This window comes from Oncorhynchus gorbuscha, linkage group LG08, assembly GCF_021184085.1.
Source record: "Oncorhynchus gorbuscha isolate QuinsamMale2020 ecotype Even-year linkage group LG08, OgorEven_v1.0, whole genome shotgun sequence".
In the NCBI taxonomy this organism is placed as follows: domain Eukaryota; kingdom Metazoa; phylum Chordata; class Actinopteri; order Salmoniformes; family Salmonidae; genus Oncorhynchus; species Oncorhynchus gorbuscha.
The window spans coordinates 55,433,340-55,451,838 of record NC_060180.1 but is presented as its reverse complement, the minus strand read 5'-3'; the positions used below and the strand labels follow the sequence as shown (position 1 = coordinate 55,451,838).

The 18,499-nt window shown below is 46.3% G+C and overlaps 1 protein-coding gene across 4 annotated transcripts in view; it reads right to left on the bottom strand.

The window, feature by feature from the left end:
• Positions 1-18,499, bottom strand: part of rnf220a (ring finger protein 220a) — a 213,802-nt gene that overhangs the window by 89,470 nt on the left and 105,833 nt on the right. The gene's annotated exons all lie outside the window — the stretch shown is intronic.

Genomic DNA, 18,499 nt, shown 5'->3' with positions numbered 1-18,499 from the left:
TCTTGGGTAACAGGGTCGGAGAGGAGGAGGGGAAGGAGAAAAGCTCTCAGCGATTGGCAGGAGGTGGTGGTGTTTAGGAGTTTAAGCATTAAAGAAGGTGAAATAAAGAAATGGAGGAGAGGAGCGTAGCAGCAGCGAGAGGAGAGGGAGAGTTGGATGTCGTCTAGCTGGCTGTCTGGGGACTCAAATCTCAGAGCAATTTTCAGGGTGGGTGATTGGCAGCTTGATGTGTATTCTTCCCCTGTAGGAGCCGGTGATAACTCTGGTCCATTCCCCATCTCACAGGCCTGTTGTGGAGCTATTACAATGACAATAGCGATAAGGGACATTCATCACTCAGCCTCCCGCGGGCTGACGGAAGGGCCCCATCAACAGGTCTGGTGGGGACCGGGAGCCAGCCAGGGGAGCTGGAGGTTCACTGAGCCTGAATTACAGAGCACTCTCAGGCGGAAAACAATATGCTCAGCCTCTGCCTCAGCACCACAGATTGGGCTGCACAATGCACACAGAGACACTGACACAGAGACACACTCAAGCACACAGAGAGAATCTGACTTCTTATTTTTCACTTGACTGAGGACCATTTCTATAATTCAATATTGTTGAAAAATGAAACCTCCGCCTGCTCGCTGTTCCGAGTGTGCACATCCTCCGTTATCGTCCTGATTCATTATTTCCATTTTCAAATGGTAAAAGAAAGAAATATACATATATTGTAATGCTTCACATTCCACCCCAACCTTCCATACATGTGTTGTTATTTGGTCTAGTTTTATTCACACCCTGTGACTGATTGAGTGGTCCGAGGCAGCGTCGCTGGCCAGCAGGAACAATGCAGTGTGTTTAAGAGGTGGGCAGTGCACTGGTCTCTTTGTGTCTTTGTGGCCCATTGTTAATGGTTCTATTGTGACAGGGACGGTGGGGACGGTGGCACCAACAGAACCACAGCTGCACGCTGGTCTGGTGGAGAGCAGTGGCAGGACCTGGGGGGGAAGGGAGGGAGGGAGGAACTGGGGAAGGAGTGGTGTGTTGTGAAAGAAGGAGAGCGTGGGCATCGTCTGGTGATGACTCACCCACCACAACTTAGTGGTGGGTGAGTCACCACTAAGTGGCCCGGTCAGACGTACACGCAGCAGCAGGCTACTTGTAGGGGCCACATTCTTCACAGCATCCCATCTGGCCCTGTTAGATAGGTGCATTTCTCCCTTTGGAGATCTTGAAGCAGGTGTTGCATGGCAGAGGAAAACCTTGCGCTCTTTAAGATCAGAGAGACTTAACATAAATAGAGGGGAGATCGGTTGATGCCGGTTGGTCCGGAGAGAACAGTGGGAGATCTGCGTTGTCACGACCACCCTGCAATATATTCTACTGGTCTCCCCTAATCACCCCCACCATCACCCGCCAGCAGCTCTGGCGCAAGCGGAGCGGAGCTGGGCGGAGCTGGGCTGGGCGGCCTTCTCTGGCTCCTCCAGTTTATGGCAGTGACCTTGAGCTATTAACACTGCAAACCTCCAGACAAGGCAGCTAATTTACAGTGCTGGGACCTAGCCTCAGAGCCCCATGATCTGCTGAAAGGAATTGGGGCTTTGGCTGGCCTGGCTGGTCTGAGCCAAGACTCTCTCTCTCTCCACACATATCTACATTACTGTATGTCCCCCAGACTGCAGGTCATTGAGGCTCAGGGAGAAACAGCCCAGTCACACTTCAGACCTAGACAGAGTAAAAAGTTAAGCACAATAAATAAATAAATATATATATATATATAATGTATGTTTTTTTTTAAGGGGTTAAGGAAATAGGTTAAAAAAATTAATAATAATATCCATTAATCAATGAGCTAAAAACATTGCTTAATATGTCAGAGGAACACACACACACAGGGACATACACACACAGACACACACACTGACACACACACTGACACAGAACACACAGAGGGACACCTTCCTGCAATCTCCATTTATCAGTGCAGGGCCGAGCCCTGTCTACAGTGTGCCGTCACAATGCTGGATAAACAAACTGTCCATGATGTATGAGGCCCTTTCAAGCAATAAAGTTATTAACTTTTAACTATCAGCTACCGCTTGGCATGAAAACTGTCCGTGAAGAATTAACCCCAAGGGTCGATAAGTCATGTAGCTATTTTCCCCTTCCCTATCCATCCATCTGTATTCCTCCAACAGGGCATTAGTCTAGTATCTATTCCCCATTAGCCTATTTTCCTATACACTAAGGGGAAATGGGCTTTGAAGGAAAAAACGTCCGGTCTTTGATGCCGTGTTCAACAACAATCATTTCCTGTGAAAACTGGAACTGTGAACATTTCAGCTTCAGGGTTCAAAGGAGCTGTGGGCGATCCATTTGAGCTCTCTTATGTCTTGTTACAGGAGTTAAGTCTCGTGTCATGTGGTGGATGAATTGATAGGGGTGATAGGGGCTGTTGAGGGCGAGGTGGTGGAGGTGGTGGCGGTGAAATAGCAGGTCCAGGCCAGGGCTGTGTCCCAAACGCACCCGCTTCCCTTTCTAGTCCACTATATAGGGAATAGGTTGCCATTTGGGATTCAGGCCAGGTGTCATGACAGCAGCCAGCGTGCTGGGCTGGGCTGTATTCTGTTGATAAGCCAGGATACACATGGTGCATTGCAGTGTGACCCATGCCCTGTATATTGACAGACTCCAGCCAGTCTGGAGTTCATCGGGAGACTCCATAATCTCTCCTGAGATGATTCAAAAATGAATTGATTACTGCAATACTACACCATACTTTGGTCCCATACGACCAAGCCCACCACAGACGAAGCTAGATGACAAGGTAGCTAATACATTAGAATGACATTTTTTTTCTCCCTTCCTTTTCTATGACCCCAGCCAGTCCTATAGGCCTCACTATCAGGTTGTAAATTCATTAGCTGCTAACATACCTAGCCAGGGCAGCTCATTTAGCAATGACAAACAAGATTAGGAAGGGAAGGGGTGAGGGTTGTTCTTCCTCCCAACTCAAGCAGCCAGGAGCTCACGCAGCCATGATAAGGAGACAAGTGTAAAAACACACACAACCCTCGCAGCTCTCACCTCCAACCGTAACCCTGTTCCAGTGACAAAGGGATCCTACCGGTGGTATAAAACGATCTTTACAAGCACTGCTCCCGAGTGGCACAGCGGTCTAAGGCATTGCACCTTAGTGCTTGAGGTGTCACTGCAGACTTCCTGGTTCCATTCCAGGCAGTTTCACAACCGACCGTGACTGTGAGTCCCATAGGGCGGCGCACAATTGGCCCAGCGTCAGTCGGGTTTGGCCGGGGTAAATAAGAATATGTTCTTAACTGACTTGCCTAGTTAAATAAAGGTTAAATATTTTTTTTATTTTAAATTAAAAAATCTAACACATAAAAATCACAACAGAATGTGATTGCTGTACACTGCTTTTAATTGACCACCAGTATTTACATTGAGGGGGACAATGAGCATTAAGGCCGTATGATGTTCAACCCCTCTTAGGTGTATTTTCTGTACAACACTAAACAGTAATTATCTTAGTCAAATGGAATAATTCAAAAACACTTAGGGTGCAAATTCAAAAAGAAAGACAACAGGGACCGAGGTTTTGATAACAGAGGAGTGGAGGGAGTCAGAATGATCATTTCATTAAAGAATATTAGGCTTTGCCTTAATCCAGGTAATACTGTTAAGACATTCACATCCATACAAACATACACAGACTCCCATCACTCCCAATCCCACCATCACTGCCTGCCTGGCACAATTTGTGGCTAACATATCCCGCAAGCAAGGCAGCAATTTCAGTATGTTACAATAAATTGGCAAATAACACGAGGCAGCTATGCTCCTACCTCCTCGTTACCACAAACAAAAGAAAGCAGCCCTCTTTTATCTAACATTAAAAAGGCCAGTGTTGGTGGATGCGAGACGTCAGAACAAAATAGAAAAATCTAGCAATCAAGCTTTCCCTTATCAGGAGCGCTGTCTCTGACTGCATGCGTCTGTCTGTCAAAGAATTTCTCTTTCAAAAACAGGTCTCACACTTTACACCACAGGTACACGAACACACAGACAGAATGGCATCAATTAAAGCTAGGTGGCATGATATAACTTAAGCAATAAGCCCAGAGGAGGTGTGGTATATGGCCAATGTACCACGGCTAAGGGCTGTTTTTATGCATGACGCAACGCAGAGTCCCTGGACACAGCCCTTAGTCGTGGTATATTGTCCATATACCACAAACCCCAGAGGTGAATTATTGCTATTATAAACTGGTTACCAAAGTAATTAGAGCAGTAAAAATGTATGTTTTGTCATGACCATGGTATACGGTCTGATATACCACGGTTGTCAGCCAATCATCATTCAGGGCTTGAATCCCCCAGTTTATGAATACTTTTAGTTAGCTACGATCACAATACCTAGAAATATGTACATATCTACGCCTGGAGGGGCCTATTTTAGAAATGCTTGCCATGCTATGGGCCCTCGATCGGCTCAGTTGCTTGAAATGTTTCCAAGGGGAAACTCTGTGGCCTAAACTCACTTAAGCCTTCGATCAAAGCAGAAAACAGCCAGGGTTGTGTCCCAAATGACACCCTATTCTCTTTCTAGTTTACTACTTTTGACCAGGGACCATAGGGCTTTGTGCTTTAAGCAGCAGAGTGTCAGCTAGGTTAAGGAGAGGGTGAGGTGCTAGCTGCTTTACTTTATGTTTGGCAGGCTATAGAGGTGCTGTACATAGGTCTCGAGTCAGCAAGCTTGGTGTTACAGGCAGGACACATGTCATGTCATGAGCTTCTTTTGGCTCCAGATCATGTCTGGAGCAGCAGTATGTCCTTCTGTTTTTATACATGGTTATCCTATCGTAATGGAAATACATTCATTCCAAAATAATTGGTATTATTACTGTAACTGTGATAATAACAGTGTCATTAAAATCAGTAATATTATTTAAAATATATATTGTACTGTAAGACATTTTCATAAAAAACGGTGTGTAATTGTGTTGGTTGGACTCTCTCACTCTCCGAGGAACGAGGGACAGCGGTTATGTCACAGAGGAGAGAGCAGTGACAGGACTGTGGTGTGTGTGGCGATATACTGGGGACAAATGGGGGCTGGTGTTGTGTAATAACAGGAAGAGGTGTACCTACACTGAGGTCAGTCCGTTAGTCTCCCCAGAAACCACAGATACTGGGCCCCTTTCCTTAATGTAACGGACAGGCAGGTGCTAGTCCACTGGCTGGCTGGGGGTACGTGTGTGACAGCGTGCGTGCGCATGTGTGTGTGTGTGATGTGATGTGATGTGATACAGGAAGTATGGGTTATAATACCACAGACACAATATGAAGACCCAACACAGCTGCCTTCCTTTAAATAACCATCAGCAGCATGACAAAGAGGTGGGCCGCTGGGCAACATGCCACTGCGTCCCAACGGCCGGACAACATACATCACTCTTCATGTTACACTCCCAGAAATACACTGGTTCCAGATATGTTTGTACTGTTTTGCCGAGTTCTATGGCCTAGCCTGGTTCAAGACAGCACAAACATATCTGGATTAGTGGAGGCTCCTCAGAGGACGAAGGGGAGGACCATCCTCCTCAGTGAATTTCATAAAAATAAAAATAGTGAAACATTTAAAAAATGTATTTCAAATTTAAGGAGAAGAAAGAGAGAGGGAGATTGAGAGAGAGAGAGAGCTATATTTTGTGGTATATATTTTTTTCACTTTCACTTACTTATCTAGTGTCAAATTCAGCTAGGTAGTTTGGCCTACTCAAAGACCCGGCTCAAACAGAGAGGCATGCTATGTTACCTAGCTGGCTCTGGCTATCCAACACTGGAACTCTTCCACGTGAAGGTAAGCTTTTGGCTTTAATAATTTATTGCCCCTGGGGCCTGCCGGTGTAACTGCTAAACTGATTGCTGCTGACTACACTGTTCTGCATGATTGTAGCGGGTTTACTAACGCCTTAGTTGTAGTAGCTACGGCTATGTTGACTATGAAGTGGCAATGATGTGGTTATGGTATGAAGGTTTGGCTTGGAAAGTTTTTTTCGCCTGGTCACAGACAGCTGATGTGTTCCGCACAGAAGTCCACAAGCGAGGGGAAAAAGTGAGAGGAGGAGGGCGTATTGATAGATGCGAGAAGAAATTATATATTCAACGAGCTGTTTGTATGTGTCTGGTATGAAAGTAAACTGTGTTTGCGTGTGATCAGGGGTGTATTCATTGCACCGATTCTGTTGAAAAACATTTCTTAAACAGAACGAAACGGATAAACAAACCTGAATTTGTCCAATGGAACCACTCGTTTGTATGGATATTTTTGAAATGGTATTATATTTATTAATGATATTATGAATAGAAACGGTGGAGTTATGTCACATACAGTGCCTTCGGAAAGAATTCAGACCCCTTGACTTTTTCCACATTTTGTTACTTTTAAATCCTTATTCAAAATAGGGAAAAAATATATATCCTCAGGAATCTACACACAATACCCCCTAACGACAAAGCAAAAACAGGTTTGGATTTTTTTGGCAAACATATACATAGAAAAAATGGAAATAACTTATTTTCATAAATATTCAGACCTTTTGCTATGAGACTCAAAATTGTGTTCAGGTGCATCCTGTTTCCATTGATCATCCTTGAGATGTTTCTACAACTTGATTGGAGTCCACCTGTGGTATATTCAAATGATTGAACATGATTTGGAAAGGCACACACCTGTCTATATAAGGTCCCACAGTTGAAAGTTCATGTCAGAGCAAAAACCTAGCCATGAGGTCGAAGGAAATGTCCGTAGAGCCACTCCTTAGTAAAAGGCAGATGACAGCCCGCTGAGAGTTTGCCAAAAGGCACCTAAAGACTCTCAGACCATAAGAAACAATATTCTCTAGTTTGATAAAACCAGAATTTAACTCTTTGGTCTGAATGCCAGGTTTTATCAAACCAGAGAATGGGAGAAACAGACCAGATACAGGTGTGCCAAGCCTGTAGCGTCTTACCAAAGGTGACTCAAGGCTGTAATCACTGCCAAAGGTGCTTCAACAAAGTACTGAGTAAAGGGTCTGAATACTTATGTAAATGTAAATGTAATATGTCATTTTCTTGGTATTTTTAGAAATGTGCAAAAATCTCTACAAACCTATTTTTGCTTTGTCATTATGGGGTATTGTGTTTAGATTGATGAGGGAAAAAACTATTTAATCAATTTTAGAATAAGGCTGAAAGCTAACAAAATGCAGAAAAGGTCAAGGGGTCTAAAACCTTTCCAGAGGAACTGTATGCAGCTATCGAACATATATGGGAATGTCTGCTCAATCCGGACCAATAACCTGATTGCAGCATTACCACAAAAATGGAGGAGGCAAGTGGAAGAGGGAGACGGTAGGGAACTTGTTTTGTCTGCCATATATTAAAGATACAAAATTAGATGAAAATAATTTACAAAAAAGTTGACAGCTGCGCCAGACAGGTTGCCAAAAAAATGGGAAGAGATTTTCGATGTTTTCGATGGTTTATGAACGGATACACAAAACAACACTTGATTCAACACTTAGAGTGTTTCAATTTAAATTATTATACAAAATTCTTGCCACCAACAGAATGCTATATATATGTGGCATACAACAATCTCGGCTCTATAGATTTTGCTGCGAAGAGACAGAATCACTAGATAATTTATTCTGGTATTTCCCCTATGTAGCTTATTTCTGGTCACAGGTGCAGGAATGGTTCAAAAATCCCAACATTCACTTAAAAAGAACCTTACAAATAGCAGTGTTGGGCGATTTGGAAAGCCATAGCCAGTCAATCAATAATATATTAATACTCATAGGAAAGGTTTTCATTTGAACTCAAACTTAGAAAGGTTCAAAATGATGTAAAACATCACAGCACAATTGGAAACCAAGTGAGGGTGGTCTATGGTGATAGGTGGGCTGAGAGTGGCTGAGGGGTGGGATTAAAGAGCTGAGGTCTATGGTGATAAGTGGTCTGAGAGTGGTTGAGGGTTGGGATTAAAGAGCTGAGGTCTATGGTGATAGGTGGGCTGAGAGTGGCTGACGGGTGGGATTAAAGAGCTGAGGTCTATGGTGATAGGTGGGCTGAGAGTGGCTGACGGGTGGGATTAAAGAGCTGAGGTCTATGGTGATAGGTGGGCTGAGAGTGGATGAGGGTTGGGATTAAAGAGCTGAGGTCTATGGTGATAGGTGGGCTGAGAGTGGCTGACGGGTGGGATTAAAGAGCTGAGGTCTATGGTGATAGGTGGGCTGAGAGTGGCTGATAGGTGGGCTGAGGGTGGGATTAAAGAGCTGAGGTCTATGGTGATAGGTGGGCTGGGAGAGTGGATGAGGTGGGCTGGGTTGGGATTAAAGAGCTGAGGTCTATGGTGATAGGTGGGCTGAGAGTGGCTGACGGGTGGGATTAAAGAGCTGAGGTCTATGGTGATAGGTGGGCTGAGAGTGGCTGAGGGTTGGGATTAAAGAGCTGAGGTCTATGGTGATAGGTGGGCTGAGAGTGGCTGAGGGTTGGGATTAAAGAGCTGAGTTCTATGGTGATAGGTGGGCTGAGAGTGGCTGAGGTCTATGGGTAGGTGGGATTGGGAAAGAGCTGAGGTCTATGGTGATAGGTGGGCTGAGAGTGGCTGAGGGTTGGGATTAAAGAGCTGAGGTCTATGGTGATAGGTGGGCTGAGAGTGGTTGAGGGTTGGGATTAAAGAGCTGAGGTCTATGGTGATAGGTGGGCTATCATGTAGTAGCCTAAACCTATCGCTGTTACATTAAACTGGGTGAATGGAATATGAATGACAGTCATCTAATATGCTGTAATAGAAATAAGGCCATGTTAGTAAAAAAATAAGAAGTCTAGTCCTCCCTTATAAACGGCACTGTCAGCCACTGATCTGGAAACAGGCTAGAAATATACATACCACTGCTGTTAAGGAACGCCAGCCTCCATGAATACAACAGTAAGTCTCAGATCCTCATTAGTGTTAAGCAGTTATCATTAACATCAGCCTGATTTGTTAGTCGGCAGCTGTGCTTAATTAGCCTGACTGACTCGTTTGGGGTACACTCACGCAGGGGCGTATCTGCTACATGTGTACAGGCACACGTACACACACACACATGTAAGCATCACAATCATCACAATCATGTAAGCCAGATATACCTATCACGGACATGCCCCTGTGTCAGTCATCAGTCAAAAAGAGGTTGTCTTGTCCTGCTCATGAACTCTGCTCCTGCATTCATCCCAGTCATCACCAGCAAAGAACAGGGGTAGTAGGTCCATGTCTGACATCAATTTTGCGCAATTACAATGATCATTTAATTTGATCAGTTAATTAGTTAATTTCTGAAAATGTAGCCTCCCTAGAGGCGCTAGAGGCGTCACTACAGATCCGGATTCCATCCAGGGCTGTGTCGCAGCCGGCCATGACCCATGATGCGGCACAGCGTCGTCTGGGTTAAGGGAGGGTTTAGCCGGGCTGGGATATCCTTGTTCCATCACGCTTTAGCGACTCCTTGTAGTGGCCGGGTGCATGCACGCTGACTTCAGTCGCCAGCTGTACAGTGTTTCCTCTGATACATTGGTGTGGCTGGCTTCTGGGTTAAGCGAGCAGTGCGTCGTGTTTCGTAGGACACACGACTCTCGACCTTCGCCTCTCCCAAGCCCACACGGGAGTTGCAGCGATGGGACAAGACTGTAACAACCAAGTGGATATCACAAAAAAGGGGTGAAATGCCCCCCCCAAAAAAAAAAAAAATTTGGATAATATAATATAACATAAAAATACTGTTGACGAGTAGGCTATGGTGTAGCGGAATTTTGTTGTGTTAGGTTTTGTGTGTTTTAACACTCTTATGTAGGTCTCATAACCAGCCATAAAATAATGCAATATATGTCACAACAGGTGTAAAAATATGAGTCATGACCATATTATAACATGTTATGACAAGTTATGTCAGCTGTTATGACATATTATGACATGGTTATGACCACGTGTTACCAACACACACGCACACATGTGCAAACAGACATATACGCGCGCAAATACCCTGTCACAGGGTGGTCCACATAAAGGACCCCTTTTACTCTCTGCACTCTCTCTATAATATGGCCATTGCCATTAAAACTGTCAGGGCGTAAGCACTGAGTGTTACAACCTGTACATTACAGCCCTGCTGCAGACCCTCACCCCTCCACCCCTCTGCCCCTCACCCCAGACCCCCTCCAGCCCCTCACCCCACACCCCTCCAGCCCCACCACCCCTCAGCCCTTACCCCACACCCCACCCCAGCCCCTCACCCCACCACCCCACCAGCCCCTCACCCCACCACCCCCAGCCCCTCACCCCACCACCACTCCAGCCCCTCACCCCACCACCCCTCCAGCCCCTCACCCCTTCAGCCAATCACCCCACCACCCCTCCAGCCCCCAGATACTGACCCCTCCAGCAGCTCACCCCACCACAGCTCCAGCCCCCAGATACTGACCCCTCCAGCCCCTCAGCTCTCCAGCCCTCCATCCCCTCAGCCCCTCAGCCCTCCAGCCCACCATCCCTCCAGCCCCTCAGCCCCTTACCCCACACCCCACCCCAGCCCCTCACCCCACCACCCCACCAGCCCCTCACCCCACCACCCCACCAGCCCCTCACCCCACCACCCCCAGCCCCTCACCCCACCACCACTCCAGCCCCTCACCCCACCACCCCTCCAGCTCCTCACCCCTCCAGCCAATCACCCCACCACCCCTCCAGCCCCCAGATACTGACCCCTCCAGCAGCTCACCCCACCACAGCTCCAGCCCCCAGATACTGACCCCTCCAGCCCCTCAGCTCTCCAGCCCTCCATCCCCTCAGCCCCTCAGCCCTCCATCCCCTCAGCCCTCCAGCCCACCATCCCTCCAGCCCCTCAGCCCCCAGCACTCCAGCCTTCCAGGCCTGCTACAAGTCCCTCCAGCCCCCCAGCATCCCAGCCCTGCTACAACTCCCTCCAGGCCTTCAGCTCCTCATGCAATTTACGACCCCAGGCCCCACACCTGTATCAAAATGCATATTTCATGTCCTCCTAAGGGTTGTGTCCTAATCAATAAACATCCGTTGAGAAATTGAGGTCAGGGGTCAGCTATTTTAAGACCATAAGTTGTCAGAAAAGTCTAGTTTTGAAGCACAGGGTTGTCAAGGTGGCACTCCACAGCAGGATGAAGTAACAGAGGACAGTCAAGAGATACAGGGAAAAGAGAGGCAGGGGAGGATGGTTTCTCTTTTGGCAGGTTACATTTCTTCAACTGTGAAAGAGATATTTAATACATTTTTAAAAACCTATCTGTGTGATTAATAATTAACATAAAATGTCCCTCAATTAAATACAACTGTATTTAACATTGAATAACATTGTCAGACGTTTTTGTCATAATGTATTTTTTATATGTATCTTATTTTTCCGATAATCTGCTACTTTCTCTGAGTAAAAACGCTCCTTTAAACTGTTTTAATAACTTCTCTAACACATTGTGATGATGCAAAACACTAAACTGCATGTATGCTTCAAAAATTCCCCTTCCTTTAGACGTGTTTCAGTTTAGTGTGCTGACAGCCCCCCAAAAGATGCAATTTCAGACACAATTTCCTTTAATTCCAGCAGATCACCCCTTGTCAAATCCACCCATTTCTGTCATCTGACGTATTTATCAAATTAGTATTAGCCCTTCTCCCTGTCATCCCTCTCTCCAGCCATCCATCCCTCTCTCTCCAGCTGGGGTTGACATGCTGCATGCTGCCTGTGGCCCCCCAGGGCCCCTGAGGGGGGACTATATGGCTTCATCTACATCTCTCCCTACAGTGACAATTCTATCCCCCTCTTCCGGAAAAAAGCCCTTGAAAAACAAAGCCTAACACAACCAGGGGAAAGAAAGGGAGCAGAAAGGGTGGGAGGTGGGTTTCCAGCGCAAGACAAAGATTGGTGATGCCAGTTTCAATATGACAAGTGCCAGCGTTATGAAGACAGACGTGAGCCGAGATGGGCTGAGTGACCTTTTCCAAATGTCACATGTCATTGGGGTTTTATGTCACCCTCCAAACAATATGTCAGGGGCATAAAAACAAAATCATTATATTCTTATGTTATACAGAGCAAAAAATAAAATTAAGATGACATTATTCAAAGCCAAATGGGGGTTTCTGAATTTATGATTGTGGTGATTGCGAACAGCAAGGGGCATGTCTTTCAGGCCCATCTTACGATTGAGCTTTGAGATCTTTGATATGGTGGCCCGGCTGAAAAACAGAGAAAGCAATCATCCATTAAGGCTGGAGATCGAGGTTGTTATCAGTCTATATCAATCTCTGTCTGTCTGTATCCCTCCTCTGTACAGATAAAACATCCAGATAGGACCAGCGCTGAATACAGAAACACTCATAATATACTGCCTCCCCCTTCCTTCAATGTCAAAGGTAACTGCTTTGTTTACATACGCTGAGGGTTGTGACTGTTCCCTGATGTCCTTGAATCTGATCACCCCTTTTTAGATCAATGGAAATTATAAACAGAGATTTCTAGATGAGATGTCGACAAATTGAAAGATACACTATATATACACAAGTATGTGGACACCCCTTCAAATGAGTGGATTCGGCCATTTCAGCCAGACCCGTTGTTGACAGGTGTATAAAACCAAGCACACCGCCATGCAATCTCTATAGACAAACATTGGCAGTAGAAGTGCCTTACTGAAGAGCTCGGTGACTTTCAATGTGGCACCGTCATAGGATGCCACCTTGCCAACAAGTCAATTCGTCAAATTTCTGCCCAGCTAGTGCTTCCCCGGTCAACTGTAAGTGCTGTTATTGTGAAGTGGAAACGTTTAGGAGCAACAGCGGTTCAGCCGCGAAGTGGTAGGCCACAGAAAATCACAGAACAGGACCGCTGAGTGCTGAAGCGCTTGACATGTAAAAATCATATGTCCTCGGTTGCAACACTCACTACTGAGATCCATACTGCCTCTGGAAGCAACATCAGCACAAGAACTGTTGGTTGGGAGCTTCTTGAAATGGGTTTCCATGGACGAGCAGCCGCACACAAGCCTAAGATCACCATGCACAATGCCCTGCTCAGTCACTGCAGCCAAAGCTAGACTGACTCCCTGGCTGGAGTGTTGTAAAGCTCGCCTCTATTAGACTCTGCAGCAGTGGAAACAAGTTCTCTGGAGTGATGAATCCCACTTCACCATCTGGCAGTCCGATGGATAAATCTGGGTTTGGCGGATGCCAGGAGAATGCTACCTGCCCCATAGTGCCAACTGTAAATTTTGGTGGTGGAGGAATAATGGTCTGGGCTGTTTTTCATGGTTCGGGCTAGGCCCCTTAGTTCCAGTAAAGGGAAATCTTAAAGCTACAGCATACAACGAAATTGTAGACAATTCTGTGCTTCCAACTTCGTGGCAACAGTTTGGGAAAGGCCCTTTCCTGTTTCAGCATGGCAATGCACCCGTGCACAAAGCGAGGACCATACAGAAATTGTTGGTCGAGGTCAGTGTGGAAGAACTTGATTGGCCTGCACAGAGCCCTGACCTCAACCCCATTAAACAACTTTGCTGTTAGAATTCCGACTGCGAGCCAGGCCTAATCGCCCAACATCAGTACCGACCTTACTAATGCTCGTTGCTGATTGGAAGCAAGTCCCCGCAGCAATGTTCCAACATCTAGTTGAAAGCCTTCCCAGAAGAGTGGAGGCTGTTATAGCAGCAAAAGGGGGACCAACTCCATATTAATGCCCATGATTTTGGAATGAGATGTTCAATGATCAAGTGTCCACATACTTTTGGACATGCAGTTAATGTCTTAATGAATCTTTGATCTTAGGTAAAACAAAAAATCACAAACGTAGCCATTTTACATGATCTCTCTTCAGGTCAGGTGAATGTGCAGAATACAGCCACCTGGGACTTTCACTGGAGGTCAGACTCTACCCTCAGTGCATAGTACAGTATGCTGAACCCCCACCACTAAGCTCCTATCTGCACATTGTCAGGCATCTCAGGTGTAATAGCGCCTTACATCAGCACTATAGAAGGAGAGGAGTCAATATAGATGTCCCCTGTCTAATAAGCAGTATGCTGCCGTTGCTGCCTGTGTTGGGTCAAAGGCCAGAATGATGTCATACTTCCTGAGAACACAATAAAACTTGTGCTCCAGAGTCACAGCCTTCCTGTTCTCCCTATACCCTCCCTGGGAGGGAGGGAGGGATGCACTCAGAGTGCTAGCATGGTGTAATTGCACTAGTGACTCTGAGTCAGAGTGTTACCGTGGTCAGCGTCCCAAATGACACCTGATTCCCTATTTAGTGGCACTACTTTTGACCAAAGCCCTGTGCAGGCCATTGAGATGCAGCCCATTGTGTAATTGCACTAGTCGTTCTGAGTGAGACACCCTACACTACAAAGGCCTGTCTTCTCCAAATCTGGTGCTAGGTGATAAACCACTCAGTGAAACCTTTATTGCTTTAATAAACAAGAAAGGGTGATTAATGTTGCTCTTCTTCTTTAGTATTTCTAATAAATGATGACAGATTTATATCACGGTCAGAGCAGCCAAAGACCCATTAAACGTGTCTAGAAGGATAGATAGCTCCACACGCTGTAACATGGCAGGGGGAATTAGCGAAACACTTCTTTCTTGTGTTTCCATGCACAATGAAATAGCAACAGGTCTCTTCCAATTTGCTATGACATTTCAAGATTGTTTGGGGGGAGGCCAGATTTTTTTTAAACTTTGATTGTTATGAGATTGTTTCCCTAATACCTTTCTTTTCCTGTGCCAGCTGGGTGGCTATGAGAACCTTATAAACCAGAACTAAAATATATTAGAAAAATGTATCAGAAAATCAAATAGGCTGGGAACTTTAGCCCAGAACGTGTCAGAGAAAGAGAGTTTCTGCGCCCAGAATGATGCCTGACTGCACGCAGTACAAAGTGACTGAGACATGACTATGACTAATATTGGAGCTTGTAACAGACATGCTTGAAGGCAGTGTAATTGGTCGTCATTGAAACAGACAGCGACATGGCGGCCCGTATGTAATGCCTGAGGCTCCGGGCTGCCAGGGTGAGAGGAGGCTGGTACAGCAGAGAGCTCCACAGACAGGATTCACTTCTCAGCCAAGCTACATAGTTACCTCTAAGTATGAGGTTAAGCATATATATTTCCTTGTAAAATGGTATTAGTAGGTGGAGGTTTCTTGGTTCCTTTAGCTGCATGACTAGATCTCCCCATCCGTCGCCCATGAGTAAGTCTCTGTACAACAGTCAGAGGAGCCAGTCATTGTGGGTGCCCTCCAGCTTTACAGGGCTTGCCGGTGTCCTGACCATACCTTTTATCCACACCGTGAAAAACAAAGGAGGGCACAGAGAGCGGTGGGAGCCAAGGGCCAAGCCAGGGCCACTAGTCTGTTTACCCCCAGAGCAGAGAGGAGGAGAGTGGTAGTGTCCCTCCCGGCTCTCAGCCAGGGCCCTGTCGGCTACCCCTGCAGTCTAGTCTCCATGCTCTGCAGCCTCCATGCCGGCTTTGTTTACAGCACAGCTTCCTGGTTTACAGCACCCACACAGTGCCCAGACAAGCCCCATGGGGCTCAGACAAACCACACAGCTAACCGTCACCAGGAGCCCCACAATCCAACAACCCCACCCAGTATTTTATGGAGCCGATGTTCCACTGCGCTTTCCAAAAGGGAAGGCAGGAATTTAGTCATTTAGCTTTAAAATCAAACCAGATATGCGGGCGGGGTGCAAGGCACCCCGTTGTGGGTTCATTCATTGAAGTCTAGCTTTTATAAGCACTGCCTGGCAGGCCACGTGCGGGGGGAGAGCAACGCTGCCCCTGTTAAGATGAGGGAAATAAAGAGTAGGGAATTTTTCAGAATAAAAAATTGTATGGTGAGGGTGATGGGATTTTTGGGGTGCATGGTGGGGGAAAAGGGGAGAAGGGGTGACTCTTTTAGTGAAAGAAGGACATGGAAATTGAAATTCAACTGGAGTTACATAATGCCCGTTGTTCCTTTGAGAGGAAAGCTAGAGGGATTAGATGTCCAAGTGGAAAAGCAGCACAGCTGTGAGTCAGGTTGGCACATGGATGAGGGGTGGGGTTACCCCACTAACCAGCCACAGAAAGCAGGGAGGGCCATTACCACTGTTATGGTACCCTCAAGGGACAAGGGGGCATAATGGCTGACCGTCACCCCTGTATGGAGAACTGCTGCTGGGAGCCACCGCTACCATCTCACCAGTTCCTTTGCCCACCTCTAAAACAAGAGAGGGCCAAAACACTGGGAGTCTGCAAAGCTGTCAATCTGTAACCTTTTACAAGCGCTCGCTGAATACGGTTTTTATATTAAGAGGCCATTAAATGTTTCCCTAGAAACCAGAAAGCAGAGAAACCACCTATTATAGCCGTGGCCCAAGGAACGGCACGTGGCGCCTACTATACCTGATAAACACAAGCAGCAGTAGTACCAACCAACACACCAGAACATACTACACTGCCGTTTGAACTTTCCTTTTCATATTAAAGTTGATTTTTTTTCTGTCCCAACGAATTGGTTCCTTGTGGGTTTTTCCTGCTTGGCACCTGCACCAAGTGAAGTATGTTTCTGTGAGGAAGGGCTGAGCTGGGTCCTGAGTTCCAGATCTAGCCTCCTGACTGGCAGGCAGGTGCGGGTCTAATGGGGTCCTAGGATGGATGCCAAGTGTGCAAGTCACCATCACATTCAGATCCAGGGACTTCACAGCACAGATTGAAACAAGACAGACAGGCTGCTCCCCAGAGCTACAGAGCACTGACTCTCCCTCAGTCAGTGCAGCCAAAGCTAGACTGACTGCCTGGCTGGTACCTGGTACTACTGGCTGCAATGCCGTATAGAGGGCCATTTGAGAGACAAGAAGGAATGGAGTGCCGATCTATATCTGCATCCCAAATGGCACCCTATTCCCTACATAGTAAGCCCTGTTCAAAAGTAGTGCACTAGGGAATATGATGCCATATGGGACGAATCTTATATCTGTATAGATGATGCATGTGCTGTCAGTGGGTCTTCATTGAAACTTCACAGGACTTTAGAGACTATTGCTTTGACCTTCACTCCCGAGAGGGGTCAACAGAACTCTACCTAGCCCCCTTTCTTATGTTCTCTTCTCAACGCCGCAATTCCCGACATCATCACTGAGGGCACTCATCACACTCTCCCACCAGAGTCCCAATTAACAGGGTCGAATACATCACACGAGGCGAATACATTGGAATATTATATCCATACAATAGTCCCATGACAAAGTCAAGGGGATGATCTCTCTTATTAACTCTAAGAAGAGAAATTGAGTCTGGAAAATGTTCAAATAGAAAAATGTTAATGCCATACGCTACATGTAATTGTCCCGTGCCCATTCCACTAGCCGAGATATCACTTTATTAATAGTAATTGAGGGTATGAATTATGAATAGAACGATTTTCTCCCTCCTAACACACAAAAGTGGGGCAGGATGGCTGTGATTCTTAATCATCTTCCTTCTTTTCCCATCTCTCGTCTAAGACACTGGTTCCTGATGAGACCCCATCAACAGACGTTAATAATAAACGGCAGGATGTTTCGTCTTGTGCTCTACAGCCGGTGTCATTTCATCAAGGCAGGCGAAGCTTTGTTCCCCCCGTCTTACCATGCCCATATGCCACTTACCTGGTTAAATCAGTGGTGCAGCGTGGCGTGTGTGAGTAGGATGTGAGTACTCCACCCAGACTTTGGGGCGGAGGCGCATTTACCTAGCAGTAATTGCATAATAAGACTACTACCGATGGCCCAAGGGATGGGAGGTATAAGGAGATGGGGGAAGAAGGGGGGGGGGGGCTCCTTTTTTTGGCAGAGTTTCTGAGAAGGACATTTTTTATTTTGGCTTTTTAAAAGATTGGCTTTCCACACCTATGATCAACCACTGCATTTGCTGCTGTGCCTTTCACCCATAAGCCAGTCTGTTTTTTATTTAGAACATCAAACGTTTCACTTCATTAAGGGATTTTTTTCCCCCAACGTTGCATTTGAAGCATGTTTTCCGCAACAAAAAGACGGGAGAAAGGAAAGAAATCATGCAGTCTGCACCGGTTTTATTGGGGGAAATAATGGGCAATTGAGAGAAGGTATTTAATAGGCAACCTACTAACGCTGTAATGCATCTGCTGCTGGAGTGAAAGTCCCTCTGCGGAAGGCTGCTTCTCAAAGGGATCCAAGGCTATTTTTCAACCCCTGACTTGTTCAATTCAATGACCACATAGTTCTTCTCTCCCTGAGACACCCAGTGGTTTGTCTGTCCTGATGAGTGATATAAGTAGAGGAGGGAGGGAGGGGTTGTCAGACAGAACCGCAAGTGAACGTTTTAGTCGCCCTGCACAAGGGCATCTGCTGTGCATATGAATGAAATGGAAAGCTAAACATTCCC